General features: G+C 36.4%; 1 long non-coding RNA gene across 2 annotated transcripts; it reads right to left on the bottom strand.

The window, feature by feature from the left end:
* Nucleotides 1-3,742: 3,742 nt before the first annotated feature.
* On the bottom strand, nt 3,743-12,696 carry LOC129004946 (uncharacterized). 2 transcript variants are annotated; one of them, XR_008491785.1, is made up of 4 exons: nt 12,300-12,696; nt 11,166-11,392; nt 7,878-8,016; nt 3,743-4,211 (listed from the first exon to the last, which is right to left on the bottom strand). It is a non-coding gene; the product is annotated as an uncharacterized LOC129004946 (long non-coding RNA). The 2 variants fall into 2 exon arrangements; XR_008491784.1 differs by having other exon boundaries at nt 12,293-12,696.
* Nucleotides 12,697-12,712: the final 16 nt, after the last annotated feature.

A 12,712-nucleotide genomic window follows, 5' to 3' on the forward strand; every position in this document is an offset into this window, starting at 1 on the left:
CTTATTATAGAAGTAAAAATGTAATCAAACAGTTTAGGTTTGTTAGAAATAGGTAGCATAAGGCAAAACAAATATTGAAAAACTAATTTACCCTAAATTTACATATCATCACTTTTTAATTGCTTGTTTAACATGCATAGAGTGATATTCCCGATTGTTTGATTTGTTTTAGTGTATCAAAACATAAAACAAACCTTAGTACTAGTACTACGTTTCAAGTTCCTAGGTTTAATATGTTTTGATAAGTAGTATTAAACTGTTAAAAATGACGAGCTGCTGTACCAGTGTACCATAGGTACACTACATTTTTCAATGGAAAGTATCGGGGAATATCACTGCTCTAAGTAATAATTTCATATAGTAAGTAGTTCAAATCATTCGGTATACCTGAAAAAAATACTTTATACAAGTTTTAAAATCATTAGCTGTTCATATGAATTTCTCTAACATCTATTATATAATATTAAAAACGAAACTGTGTTTTTTTATTTCACGATTCTGAATCAACCACTCGACGGATTTTCATGATTTTTGTGTTGAAAGAAAGATAATTTTGAGAACTAGGGAATGTCGAAGCCATAATTTTAGTTTAGGATCCCAGTTTTTTAGAAATTAAGTTTTAATTTTTAAAAAGTCTAGCAGCCGACGCTAAGATTCTAAACTAGCTTTTGGCATAAAATAATTTGCTTAACATAACAGCTGTAGACATTCAGCTTTTGTGTCCAAATTCAGCATTTGGATAAAAATGTAAAGACATTAGGGTTGACTTATTTATACTATGTGTAATGCTAATCATTGATACGTTCAATTCTTTTGTAAGATGATGACAGATTAATCAAATATACATAGTAAAATACTAGAATGTTCAAATTATTTTTTAAAGCAATCTTTGTAATCTTCGATTTGTTTTAGAGCAATATAATTTGTTTTTCCTACAGTTACCTAACAATGTACATGTTCTCTCACTGATTTGAGAAAGCAAAGTGGCCAATTCGCTCATCAGTGAGACAATGTTAACATTGTCTCACTCTAATTACTTTGTCTCACTCCAGATTTGCAACGTGAAGGCACGAAATAGTGAGCGCAACATGCAGGCAACGTCGTATGCGCACGAAATACGTTGGCAGCACTGGCTGTAAATCAGCTGCTCAGCTGTTGTACTGTTGTATTTGTCACTTCACATTAAATGTTATATTAAAAGTTCACTTCTGTGTAAAAATAGGTTATGTTTCTTCACCAATTTATTTGTTTTATTGTAACTGTAGGAAAAGTATAATGTGCAACTCGAGTTCAAAGTACAATTGCCTCACTCGAGAAACCATTCCTCACTCGCCTACGGCTCGTGAGTAAGGATTTCTCTCGAGTGAGTCAATTGCTCACTTTTCTCACTAGTTGCACAAATAACTATTAACTAACAGCTGGTTAAATATAAACTATGGAAATATGAGGTTATTTTATTAACTCTTATTATGTCATTGATTATAGAAAATAAGTAAGATTAGTAGAGATAACTAGACCACAGTTTAAAATAGTTTAGACCAAAATTAATTAAACCACAGTACAAATCGAGGCTCTGTACACGAGTCTTAATAAAAAAGGATAAATGCAAATTATTTTACTGCTCCACTTTTCAAGGAAAGATTAGAAAAATTACAATGTTTACATGTTTTAATTGTTCATGGTAGCTTTTTTTACAATTAATGTTTGTCTGCTTTAACTTTGTTTGGATTAGGCCCGGAAATATTGATGTCATAAAAAAAAGATCAAGAATAATCAGGAATCACGATTTTAAATTACCACCACAACCTCAGCCGGGTTTTATACAAAGATAAACAGATGGATGACATAGATTGAACACAACGTCAACATTGACCTAGGATACTGCAATTAGACAAACCATCATTTTATGAAATCGTGTTCAGTTGTGGTTACGTTTGGGGGTGCCTATACCAGCGCCCCCAAACGTGAAAATATCACTTTTATTTCAACTATGAATATATTGTAGTTTAAATTAACTAATATGGGAAATTACGATGTACATTTATTCAATGAGAGTGGGTAATTATAAAGGATAGAACTGATAACGATATGGATAATAAACATTTGTCAATTATGTCATTAGCTTTACTAGCGTGTTTACTTTTTATATTCCTGCTACATGTGACCAGTTATTTTTTTCAAATGAATGTTATTTGAACCAAACAGCTGTTTCAAAACAAACTGTTATTGTTTTTACTTTTCTTTGTTTACACTTATTTATTTAGCAATTATTGATATAAAGGATAGGATAGGTGTGACGATTTCTTTTGATGTTACGACACCAAAGTTAAATTATGTGTACTGTGAATTTTATTGGATATTATCGTTTTATTTGAGGTCGTTTCTATTCAGACCTACTGGAAATTGTGTATAGTAGTTGTATTGTGGTGATAATAATTATGGAAGAGGCAGGTATGCTATGGAAGGTGGTATCGTTGACTAGGTCTATACACTTCTCAATTGACTATTACTCTCTCTACTGTAGGCTACTTATAATCAGTGTGCGTCTGTGCGAATCGGCTGCAAATCTCACTTCAACGCTTTTCACATCGTAAAAATTGCAGGATTGCGGTTTTATTGTAAAATTATCGGATTTAAAATGCATATTGCATATTGTATAGGCCTATGATGGAATAAAAACATATTTGGTCACACAACATTTGTTTACAAGATGATTTTTCACATTAAAACTGCAAGAAACTTTGTCTTTATATGTGTAAACTAGCTGATCTGAATTGTACACGGTTTTAACTGACTACTGAATTCCCGTACGTAGGACGGGCTAACACCTCGTTTAAATTAATTGAGATTTAATCGCAGCTGGTCTTTCATATGTTTTGATTTTAATCCCATGTTATTTAAATGGGCCAAAATCGTACTTTGAGGACTTGCCAAGGGTTTACTGAAAGACGCTCGTAAATAAAGGCATTTTTATTTATTTATTTATGGGTCAACGCACCGACTTGTGACCCTCAAAAGGTACATCTACACGTTAAGGGCTTTCAAACAATATAAAAAACATCAAAATTGAGCCAGTGGTTTTGGCTGTAGGTCCGTCAACATTCAAGGAGAAGGAGGAGAAAGAAAAGGAGAACACGGAAAATTTGTGAATTTTCAAACTAGTTTTTCTTGGCTCAAACACTACCGTTTTTAAAATTCTTTTTTAAATTTTGTTGAGAATGAGTGCCACTATCCAGTAGATGAACAGTTATTTTAATAGCTTTTGTTTCTTCAGAGCTATAGACGAGTAAAAAAGCCACTTTGTCACGTCAGCAGTATATACACTATATATACACTGCAGCAGCTGTGTACCGCTGGGGGACTTGGCGGCCGGAACGCTGCCACGTTCCTTAATAACTAAAGGGTACTAAATGTTTAATTATTTATTTCAATTACTAATATATATAAATATATATTATTCTTGAGGAGAACTTGATAGAGTTTATGATAAATGAAACATTGCAAATTTTCGTTTAGTACAAATGTTTTCAAGCAAATTGAAATTAATGAAAAATGTAAAAATGAACTAAACAAATAAATATGAACTATTTTTTCATAAATATATATACCTATACATGAATTTTAACGGATGGTGTTTTTGGCCTCTAGGGACCTCAAAACAAAAAATTAAATCGGTCCCGGGTCCACGTCTTACCATGAGTAAATGGGAAATTCGCTAACAACATTTCATTTCATATAATTTTATTCATTTCAGTACATCAATACAGGAATAGCGATCTATACTATATAAAGTTGTAAATGATTAATTTACTAAGTATCAAAATATAAGAAGGTTTCAACTGACTTATATGATCCCCGCCCATAGAACAGGCACCCTGCTAGTTAAATATCAAGATGTCTCTTTTTACCCAATACAAGATCAGTTAGTGAAAGTAATCATTTTAACAAACTTAATAAACAGTATTTTTTAACAGGCAGAAGTACAAACAAATATTAAAAATTTAAGAAAACATTTTCATAAAAACAATAAAATTATCTGAATTTAATAATCTAAATGAGAAAAAAATGTAAATAAAAGTAGGCCTATACTGATGTACAAAATAAATATTAAACTAATCAACATAATGAATCTAAACTGATTTGTCTCCACTTCTTCAACCTCCTCTCCCCCAACCTCCATGCCTCCATCGCCATCCACCCTGTCATCAGGCCTGGAATATAACAGAACAAAAATTAATATTAAAAACTGTATTCTGACCAAGTCTAGTCTTTTTATGCATACTTCTATTATTATTTAATGTGATCAGTGGCGTACTGAAGGGGGGGGGGGGGGTTCGCACCAGGCCCCACACCAACATAGGCCTCCAAATATCAGGGCCGTATTGCCCTAATGGCGGACACTGTGATTTCCGAGGGCTTCGGCCTGGGAAGGGGACTCACTTGGGGCCTTAGAAGAATGTTTTTTTCTCATATTAAATTTTCTCACAATTTGTTAGAAATAGGGGGTACAATAATCCAAGTTTAACTTGTATTCTCATGATAGCCAAAAGTGTCTGCAAAGATTGCCTGATCGAAATTTACGACTACCAGCGATCGCGGGATGACGATAATCAGGCCTCGCAACCGCGAAAGATGTTCACGATTGCCCCGAGGATGCCCACGATTTTAACCACTGCCGACCGTGGGAGACAAAGATGATGACCCTGCAAACACGGAAGACGGTGCCTGTCGGAGGGTGGTGGGGACAGGGCCGGATTTAGCATTTTTGCGCCCCTAGGCCCAAATAATTTTCCGCCCCCTAGTCTGGTCATTGTTTAGCCTTAACAAAATGCCGTCTTAAACACTGTTAGCAACTTTATGCTTTTAATAAATGCTCACGTTTGTGGCCGTGGGACTGAAACAAAACAACTCAAACCACCGAGAACTCCTGAAAAAAAAAACATGGCCATTGATTCCAATTCCAAGCCCAAAAACCTGAACTCCATACAGTACGTGATACCAAAGATTAAACATAGGCTACTCCTTTAGTAGATTTGTCATAATTTTGGATTAGCTGAAAACAATACTTCTTGTTATTTAAGGAGTATGTTTTATCTATGTTTAAACCTAGTTTATCCAAAATAAAACAATCTAATCATCAGCAATAGGTCGTCTCCTGTTTATATTATAAGAAATTAAAACACACATCATAGAACTAACCCTAAAAAAAAAAAAAATAGAAACATAATAACGTCAAAACTAACGTCCAGTATCACCAACATGAACTAGACATGAAAAAATTTGGAATTAACAATGTCATAAGAAGTCGACTTGAGTTATATTTAATCTATGGTCGTACTGCATCTAGGTTATATTTCCAAAGCAAAACAGAGCAATACTCCTGCCAACCATACCGATCCTTAGGTCTGAGGAGAAAATGACAGCATTAATGGTGCTTTGGAGGGTATTGAATGTTTTTAAAATCTAATGCAAACTGAGATTAATATTCTTCGTTAAATTTAAACGTAAATTAATCGTTGTTTTAATATTCAACACAACGTATTATATATTTATCTTGATCCTGCAGATTGTTGTAAACTAATCAAAAGATTAGTTAATAACTTTTGTTTTGTGAAGTGAGGGTGGTAACAATGTCTAGCACGCTTGCGCCCCTAATCACTATGATCAGTAGTGCCGAGCCCGAGCCTGAGCCAGCATAGTGGCCCAGTGCGGTGGCAATACGATGCGTACCCCTTGGGCGCTCGTCAACGTCAACATAGGGATGCCTCACAACTATAACAGCCTACTCCCGTATAACCAATGTTCGTTAACAATTTCGTAACGAAATTGATGCGTAATTCTGAAAATTATTTTATATTTCATAACAATAATTTCTTCTTATAAACTTCAGAAGTTTTTTTATCAACTATGACTATTTATTTTATTTTTAGATAGCCTATAAAAAAAATTCCTCTTGGCCGTGCGCCCTCTGGGACCTTGCGCCCATAGGCCCGGGCCTATTGGGAAATCCGGCCCTGGGTGGGGATAGGGGCACTTCAAGGCCTACGTGCGGACATTTTTAGTTGCCATGGAGCTGTGGACAGCTGAGCACCATGAAATTGTAGTGAAAGTGTTTTTTAAGGTGGCAATTCCGGTGTAGTCCCGTAGACGTTTCAACATTGGTCCAAGGGGAAAAGTCTTAACTTGAAACAACATTTTGCTGTGGGTCTGCACGTAGATAAGCTGTAGCTCTGCACATGTCTGGCCACTCAGTAGAAGAATTTTATGATATGACCTGCACTTTTTATTCATACAAAACAGCAATCGTGCAACAGTTGAAACCCAGTGGCTAAGCAAAGTGCATCTCATTTTCAGAACAAGTGATTGATTTGATTAAACGTGACAAAATTGTGTTATGAGCGACGAATCACACTTTCAACCAAAACACATAGTCTTCCTCCCTCACTCTCTTGAAGTTCTCTGGCGTCCGGGCTGACCTGTTGATTTTAGTTTCAATGCTGAACTAGTAGCTCTAAAGTTGCTACCCAAAATGATGTTGCGAGTTGGGACTTTTCTTCTTTGATTCACATTGAAACGTCTACTGAACAGCTACACAGGTATAGCAACTTTTAACACATTCGCTGCGGCCCAACAAACGGCAGGCGTAGCCCCAGAGCGGCGCAGCCCGCAGCGTCGAACAAACCCGATTGCCGGGTGATTGGCTTTCATATTTCGGTATGACGAATATCAAATAACATGTGGTGATGTCCTGTTTTATGACAAGAGTTGACGTAGTTTGCTAAACACCCAAAGATAGCAGCACTGCTTGGAATATAGCCGGTCCCATTGTATTGCCAATAGGAGGGAGAAGGACGGGACACCAAGTTGATTTTTAAGTTTGCCTGACGGGGATTTTATGGGGAAATTTTACCACCAACCTACAACACAACCAAAAGCAAGTCACCCACTACACGCTAACAAAGTACAGGTCTGCCTTCGACCGACGCTAGAGGAAAAACGAAGATATACGAAAGTTATTGCCGAGCGTATCTGATCTGTTACGGCAGCAGCTGAACACAGCTCGGCCCATATCCGATCGGCTACGCCCGCAGTGAACGTGTTAAAAACACTTCCACTTCAAAAATACATGGTGCTTAGCTGTCCACAGCTCCATGGCTACTAAAATTTGTTCGCACATTGGCTTTGTAACACCCCTATTCCCACCACCCTCCGCCACACACTGGATTGACAGGGCGGCAAAGAAAACTGTCAAATAATTTTGTTTGTCAACTGCCCTGAATGACCTTTTTTATTTCTTAAGATAACAAATTGGCTTGTTGGGCAACGTTTTATGTCAAATGATGAGGTCATCACTGAAACAGAAGAGTATTTTGTAGTCTTTTCAAGTTTGTAGGGTAACTTACTATTTATTTGAACAGCATTTGAAGGAGGTTGGAGAAACTTTAAGATAAGTGTATAGAGCTAAATAAAATGAGATTATAACAAAATAAATCAAATTTATCCCAAAACTGTTATTCTATGTTTTTCTAAGGACTTATTGAACCACGCTCGTACTAAATACCTTATTGATCTATCAGAATTGTTCTACTTGTTTCAACTGCTTCTGTTGGCAACGCTTTTCCATTTCTCTTAAAATAATTTTTGTTTCGGTACTTACCAAATGTAAACACTATGACATATTCAGAATTAATTATAATTATGTTGTCAAAAAATATAGCCTACAAAAAAAACATTCCTAAAAAACAAAAGCAAATTTTGGGCACCTCTCCAGTTAAAATGCTCGTTATACTAGGAATTCAGGAGGGTTATGCGACATAGGTTTCAGGACACGGCCCTGGATTTATAAGTATTAAATTTAAGGAAATGGCAAAACTTACCATAAGTTAGTTCTCTTCAATCTTCGTCTTTACTTCGCCCCATCCTCCATCTCCTCTTCCTCTGGCAACTCTCCCCTGTATCCTCCAATGTCGGAGGATATTAATTACAACGCCCCCATTCTACTGGTAGGCTACAGCTCTGTACAGAAATATTGCAAAAAATAAAAAATAGTGTTATACAAATAATTTTAGTCTAACAAAGAGTGTAGACTCCTTTCTAGATTTGCGATATTCAAATAGGTACAGCTAGTAGAAGAAAATTTGTTAGCAATCTGGGTCAAGTTAATATAAATATTAGAATTTTTATCAATAATTTGGTTTGGACAAAATAAATTGCTTCAAACATTAATTCATTGTTATTTCCCAATTTGCAAAAATGCAAGCTATAGCCTAATTAAAACAACATGTTACGAGATGTACGGTATGGTAATCCAAATAAATTTTAAGTAGGGGCCTGGTTTTAAATTGTTATAAAAAACTATAAATTTGCATACAGATTATATATTATCCTCATGTTCCACCAAAAACTATTGTAACTAGTGGGCGAAGTGGCACTTTGCTACACATGAGAGAAATGTTTAAACGCACGAGCCGTAGGCGAGTGTGGAAAGTATCTCGAGTGCAGCAAAGGCAGTTTGCACTTGTGTTACAAACTATATTTTTCTTACAGTTATTATAAAACATATAAATAATTACCTAGTACGTATGTATTATGTGTCTAATAAAACCTTGCTGTTTTGTGTTGTTTGGTTGGAATACTGGAGTGTGGCAAAAAAAAAAGAGTGTGGTAAAAGTAAGTAAATTGCAGCAATTAGCAACTTTCTGTGCTATAATAAGTGCAAGGAAGGCCACTTTGTCAGGTGACAGTTGGAAAAATAATTCACATGCGCTTCATTTTGAAAACTGTGAATGACTGACTTAAACAACCTTTTTATTATTACTGTTATCATGTTAAAATGTGTAATTTTACGCACAGGCTGCCTAGTTATTAGTTTATAACTAATGTGATAACTGTATACACACATTGTTTTTGTCCTATGACGCTACAGGCACTAGTCCGGAATTTTAATTCACATTTCACACTTCAGCCTAGGTCTAGGGCTGTGGTATTCACACAAAAGAAAATAATAAAAATAAATAATAAAATCCATTGGTCATCCGCCAGGATTTGAGCCCGGTACTGAAGTTCTGCTCGCTCCCCTAGGGTAAAGAATTTAGTCAGTTGTAGGCATTAGGCAAGCCTATAAAATATGTAGAGGAAGCTATGACTTAAAGCATTGGAACGCCGATAAATATGATCAGTCATTAATATTAATCGGGGCCAATCCTATGAGCGAAGACAGAATCATATTTAGTAAATAAAGTTGTCACTTCCAATTGCTTGTTGTTGAAAACAATCAGCTGTAGGCTAAAGTTACTTCACCCACCACGGACGTCGCCGCCATAGGGGACATGGGGGACGCGCCCCCCCAATATTTGAAAAGTCAGTTTGGTCCCCCATCCCAAATTTTAAAAGGAATTTAAAAAATCATACAGAATGCGTGTTCACCCGATCGATCGCTTCCAGCAAGCAGGGTGCTCGCTTCGCTGTGTGATTCGGAAGCGTACGACATGATGCGGTGGTGGAGGGGTGTTCTGATTCACGATCCTCGAGTTGCACTATGGATGCCTAGACGCTTGTCTTGAATGTCTTCTCACGTTTCAGTCAGACTTTCAGTCCGTTCCGTCACCGTCAGTCGGCAGTGGTTGATACTACATACATTTATATGTAGGCCTGCGTTAACCCTTTTCTCCTCGTGTGCTGTATCTGTCGGTAGTATCGGTTATAGTTCTTTTAGGTTAGTTGATACTTTTTGGAAGAGTTGATACTTGAACCTTGAACTGTTTATTGTCAAATGAAGCGAGCAGAAGGCCAAAAACAAATTGTTTATAAAAAAAACCTGCTTGTAAAAATGTAAGATTGTGGGTTTAAATATTAGTGTTCAAACGTCATTGAATTCGATACTATACATATTGTGACAGATCTAAGAAATGGAGAAAAAAGTAAGGTTAAAAAAACATATCTACTTGCTTGCATGGCATATAACATGTGAAATGGAAGGTTTTAGGACAATTGGGCACAGTTCACAGTTCTATCCATTAGAAATGGCTTAATAAAGTCACCAATCACCATACGGCTTTTGGGAGATATGGCTTCGTACTCTACAGTAGGCCTATGTTTTGAAATTCATGAATGCAAGTTCGTCATAGTTTGATTTATAAAATGTCTACTTGCTCATGACAAAGACAAATAACAGGTGAAACGGGAGGTTTTTGGACAGTTGGACACAGATATAGACATTAATAATGGCTTTGGAAAGTCAGTAAACAGCTTTTGTGAGGATACGGCCGTAGCCTACAATATTTTTTGAGATTTATGAATGAATGCGATCGTCATAGTTAGTTTTAACAATGTCTAATTATTCATGACAAATAAAGGGGGGAAAGGGAGGTTATGCACACAGTTCTAGACGTTAAAACTGGCTGTATAAAGTCACCAAACGGCTTTTAGGAGGATATGGCCTTAGTCTACAGCGTGTTTTTAAATTCATTAATGCAATCGTCTTTAGTTTAATTTTTAAATTGTCTATTTGCTCATGACAAACAACAGGTGAAATGGGAGTTTATTGGGCACAGTTTTTGGTGTTAAAAATGGCTTTAAAAAGTCACCAAACTGCTTTGAAAATTACCAATTTTTGGAACCCCCTGGCCTTGTTGGGGGGTAAGGAGCACCCCTCAAGCCCCCCCCTTCCTACATTTGCCCCCCTCAATCTTTTGATGCTGACAACGCCAATGTCACCCACAGTTCATTCTACTTGTTAATGTCATCCACCCTACCTTGACTATTCAAACATTTTAAGCGGCGATTTATTCCGTTTCAGTAATATTCATCTGCGGTGAAAAATAGTCGTCTATTTGGATTCAGAACGGTACGTAAAATACTACGCAGAGGATACGGGTCCGGTAACCGGACGTGGATTAGGCATCCGGCAGTTACTGTCATAACCTAACCTAACCAACCAAACTTGCTGATAATGAAAAAAATCGAATGAAGGTTAAATTCTGTCCATAAAATAAATTTATAAACGCAAACAATTCAAACAAAAGATATTGTACAGTTAAGAATAAACCCACGCAAATATGGACATTAGGCCTAGGACATAAAAATGTTCTTTCCATTTATGATAACCCAACCTAACATAACCGCCGCAAAGCGCTGTATATCTGTAGCCTCCGGATAATACTTACCAAAGTACCGATTTGAACTTTGAATAACTTAGTTATCACGGCAGTATGGTAATAGCCTCCAGGGTACACAACTCTGGTCTCTCTATATCTCTCATCTTCAGTGATGTCGATGGCAATGTCGTCCAGAAAGGTTAGTCCTCTTAACTTATTGGTACAAGACAAAACGGTATTTAAACTAGAGACCAATTTGGGCTCAGGTCAAATTACAGCCTTTGCTCCAGGATCGTCTATAAAATTAACATTGAAGTCATCAGCAATGAATGATATAATCCAAGACTAGTCTTACACCAAATACAAACCTCTCTAGAATGTTTTACAGCAATTAAGTTTACGTCCTACACTCATTCCAATTAATATATTTCTTTAATACTTTCTTTCTTATTACTTGGCGACCATACAAAGTAGGTATTTTAAGCCAAGTATGAATGGAGATAAGTGTAGGATGAGTGGCGCGATCTTGTAGTCTTGTTAGTGACTAAAAGACCGACATTCCTTAGACACAGCTGTTAATTAATAAATAGCCCATACAGCTAATGGCAACTAAGGGACCTACAGTTTATAGTGGAATCCGAACCACATTATTGCCTTGGTATAGGCCTAACTTATACCAATTGGTCTAATTATCAGGATAGTACTGCGGAGTCGTAGTAAGTACTCACTCGTGCGGACGTTAATCCACACCAGGGAGTATCGAATCCACAGTGCATGCCTATAAATATCCACAATTCGTGACCTCCTAACTTAGTAGCTGGATTACAGGACGACGCCACACGTCCCAGTCATATTGATTATTTCATTCGATAAACTTAGGCCTAAGCCTATATCAAGTTTGGTTAGTTAGGGTAAAACCTAACCTAACTAAAGGAATGCAATATCCAAAATACTAAAAAATAGCCTATGTATTTGATATCTTTCATTTGAATAAATGTAGGACATAGCCTATACTAAAGTGCAGCCAAATATTTTTACATAAACAAATTCTCAGTTGACACTGGGTCAATGGGGATAAGAGACAATCCTAAAAGCCTAGGGATTTGCCTATTCAAACATTTGCAATAATATTGCTCTATGATCCAGAATTAGCCTACGAACAAGCTGTATGTTCATGTTGGTTGTTGGTATCTTACCTCTTACCTTCTTGTTGGTGAAGTTAGTGTCTAGTAATGTTTTTAAGTTTTTTATCCTATAAAAATTATTTCACATTATTCATTAAAAACTATTGTTTGTAACACTCGAGTCGTCTATTTTCTTTTAAACAAGGAAAGAAATCAAAAAGATAAATATTTACAATATAAAAGTTTTTAGTCAATAAATGGCCAGCTTGAAGATGTCCGTCGGAATTCGGAATCAAATATTGCGACTCGTGAGTTGAGGAACTGAACGATGAATTAGAACAACTCCTTTTCAAGAGTAGCTCCGAAGAACGGGTGCTTGTCGATATACTGGGACTATTTCAGTGTCGACAAAATGAAACTATTTCATTGTCGACAATATGGGATGTCGACAATTTGTGGTGTCGATCATTTGCGACGTCGGTTATTTGGGAT

Source organism: Macrosteles quadrilineatus, unplaced genomic scaffold, assembly GCF_028750875.1.
Source record: "Macrosteles quadrilineatus isolate MER2022 unplaced genomic scaffold, UCM_ALF_1.0 Scaffold_13__1_contigs__length_4303367, whole genome shotgun sequence".
Classification (NCBI taxonomy): domain Eukaryota; kingdom Metazoa; phylum Arthropoda; class Insecta; order Hemiptera; family Cicadellidae; genus Macrosteles; species Macrosteles quadrilineatus.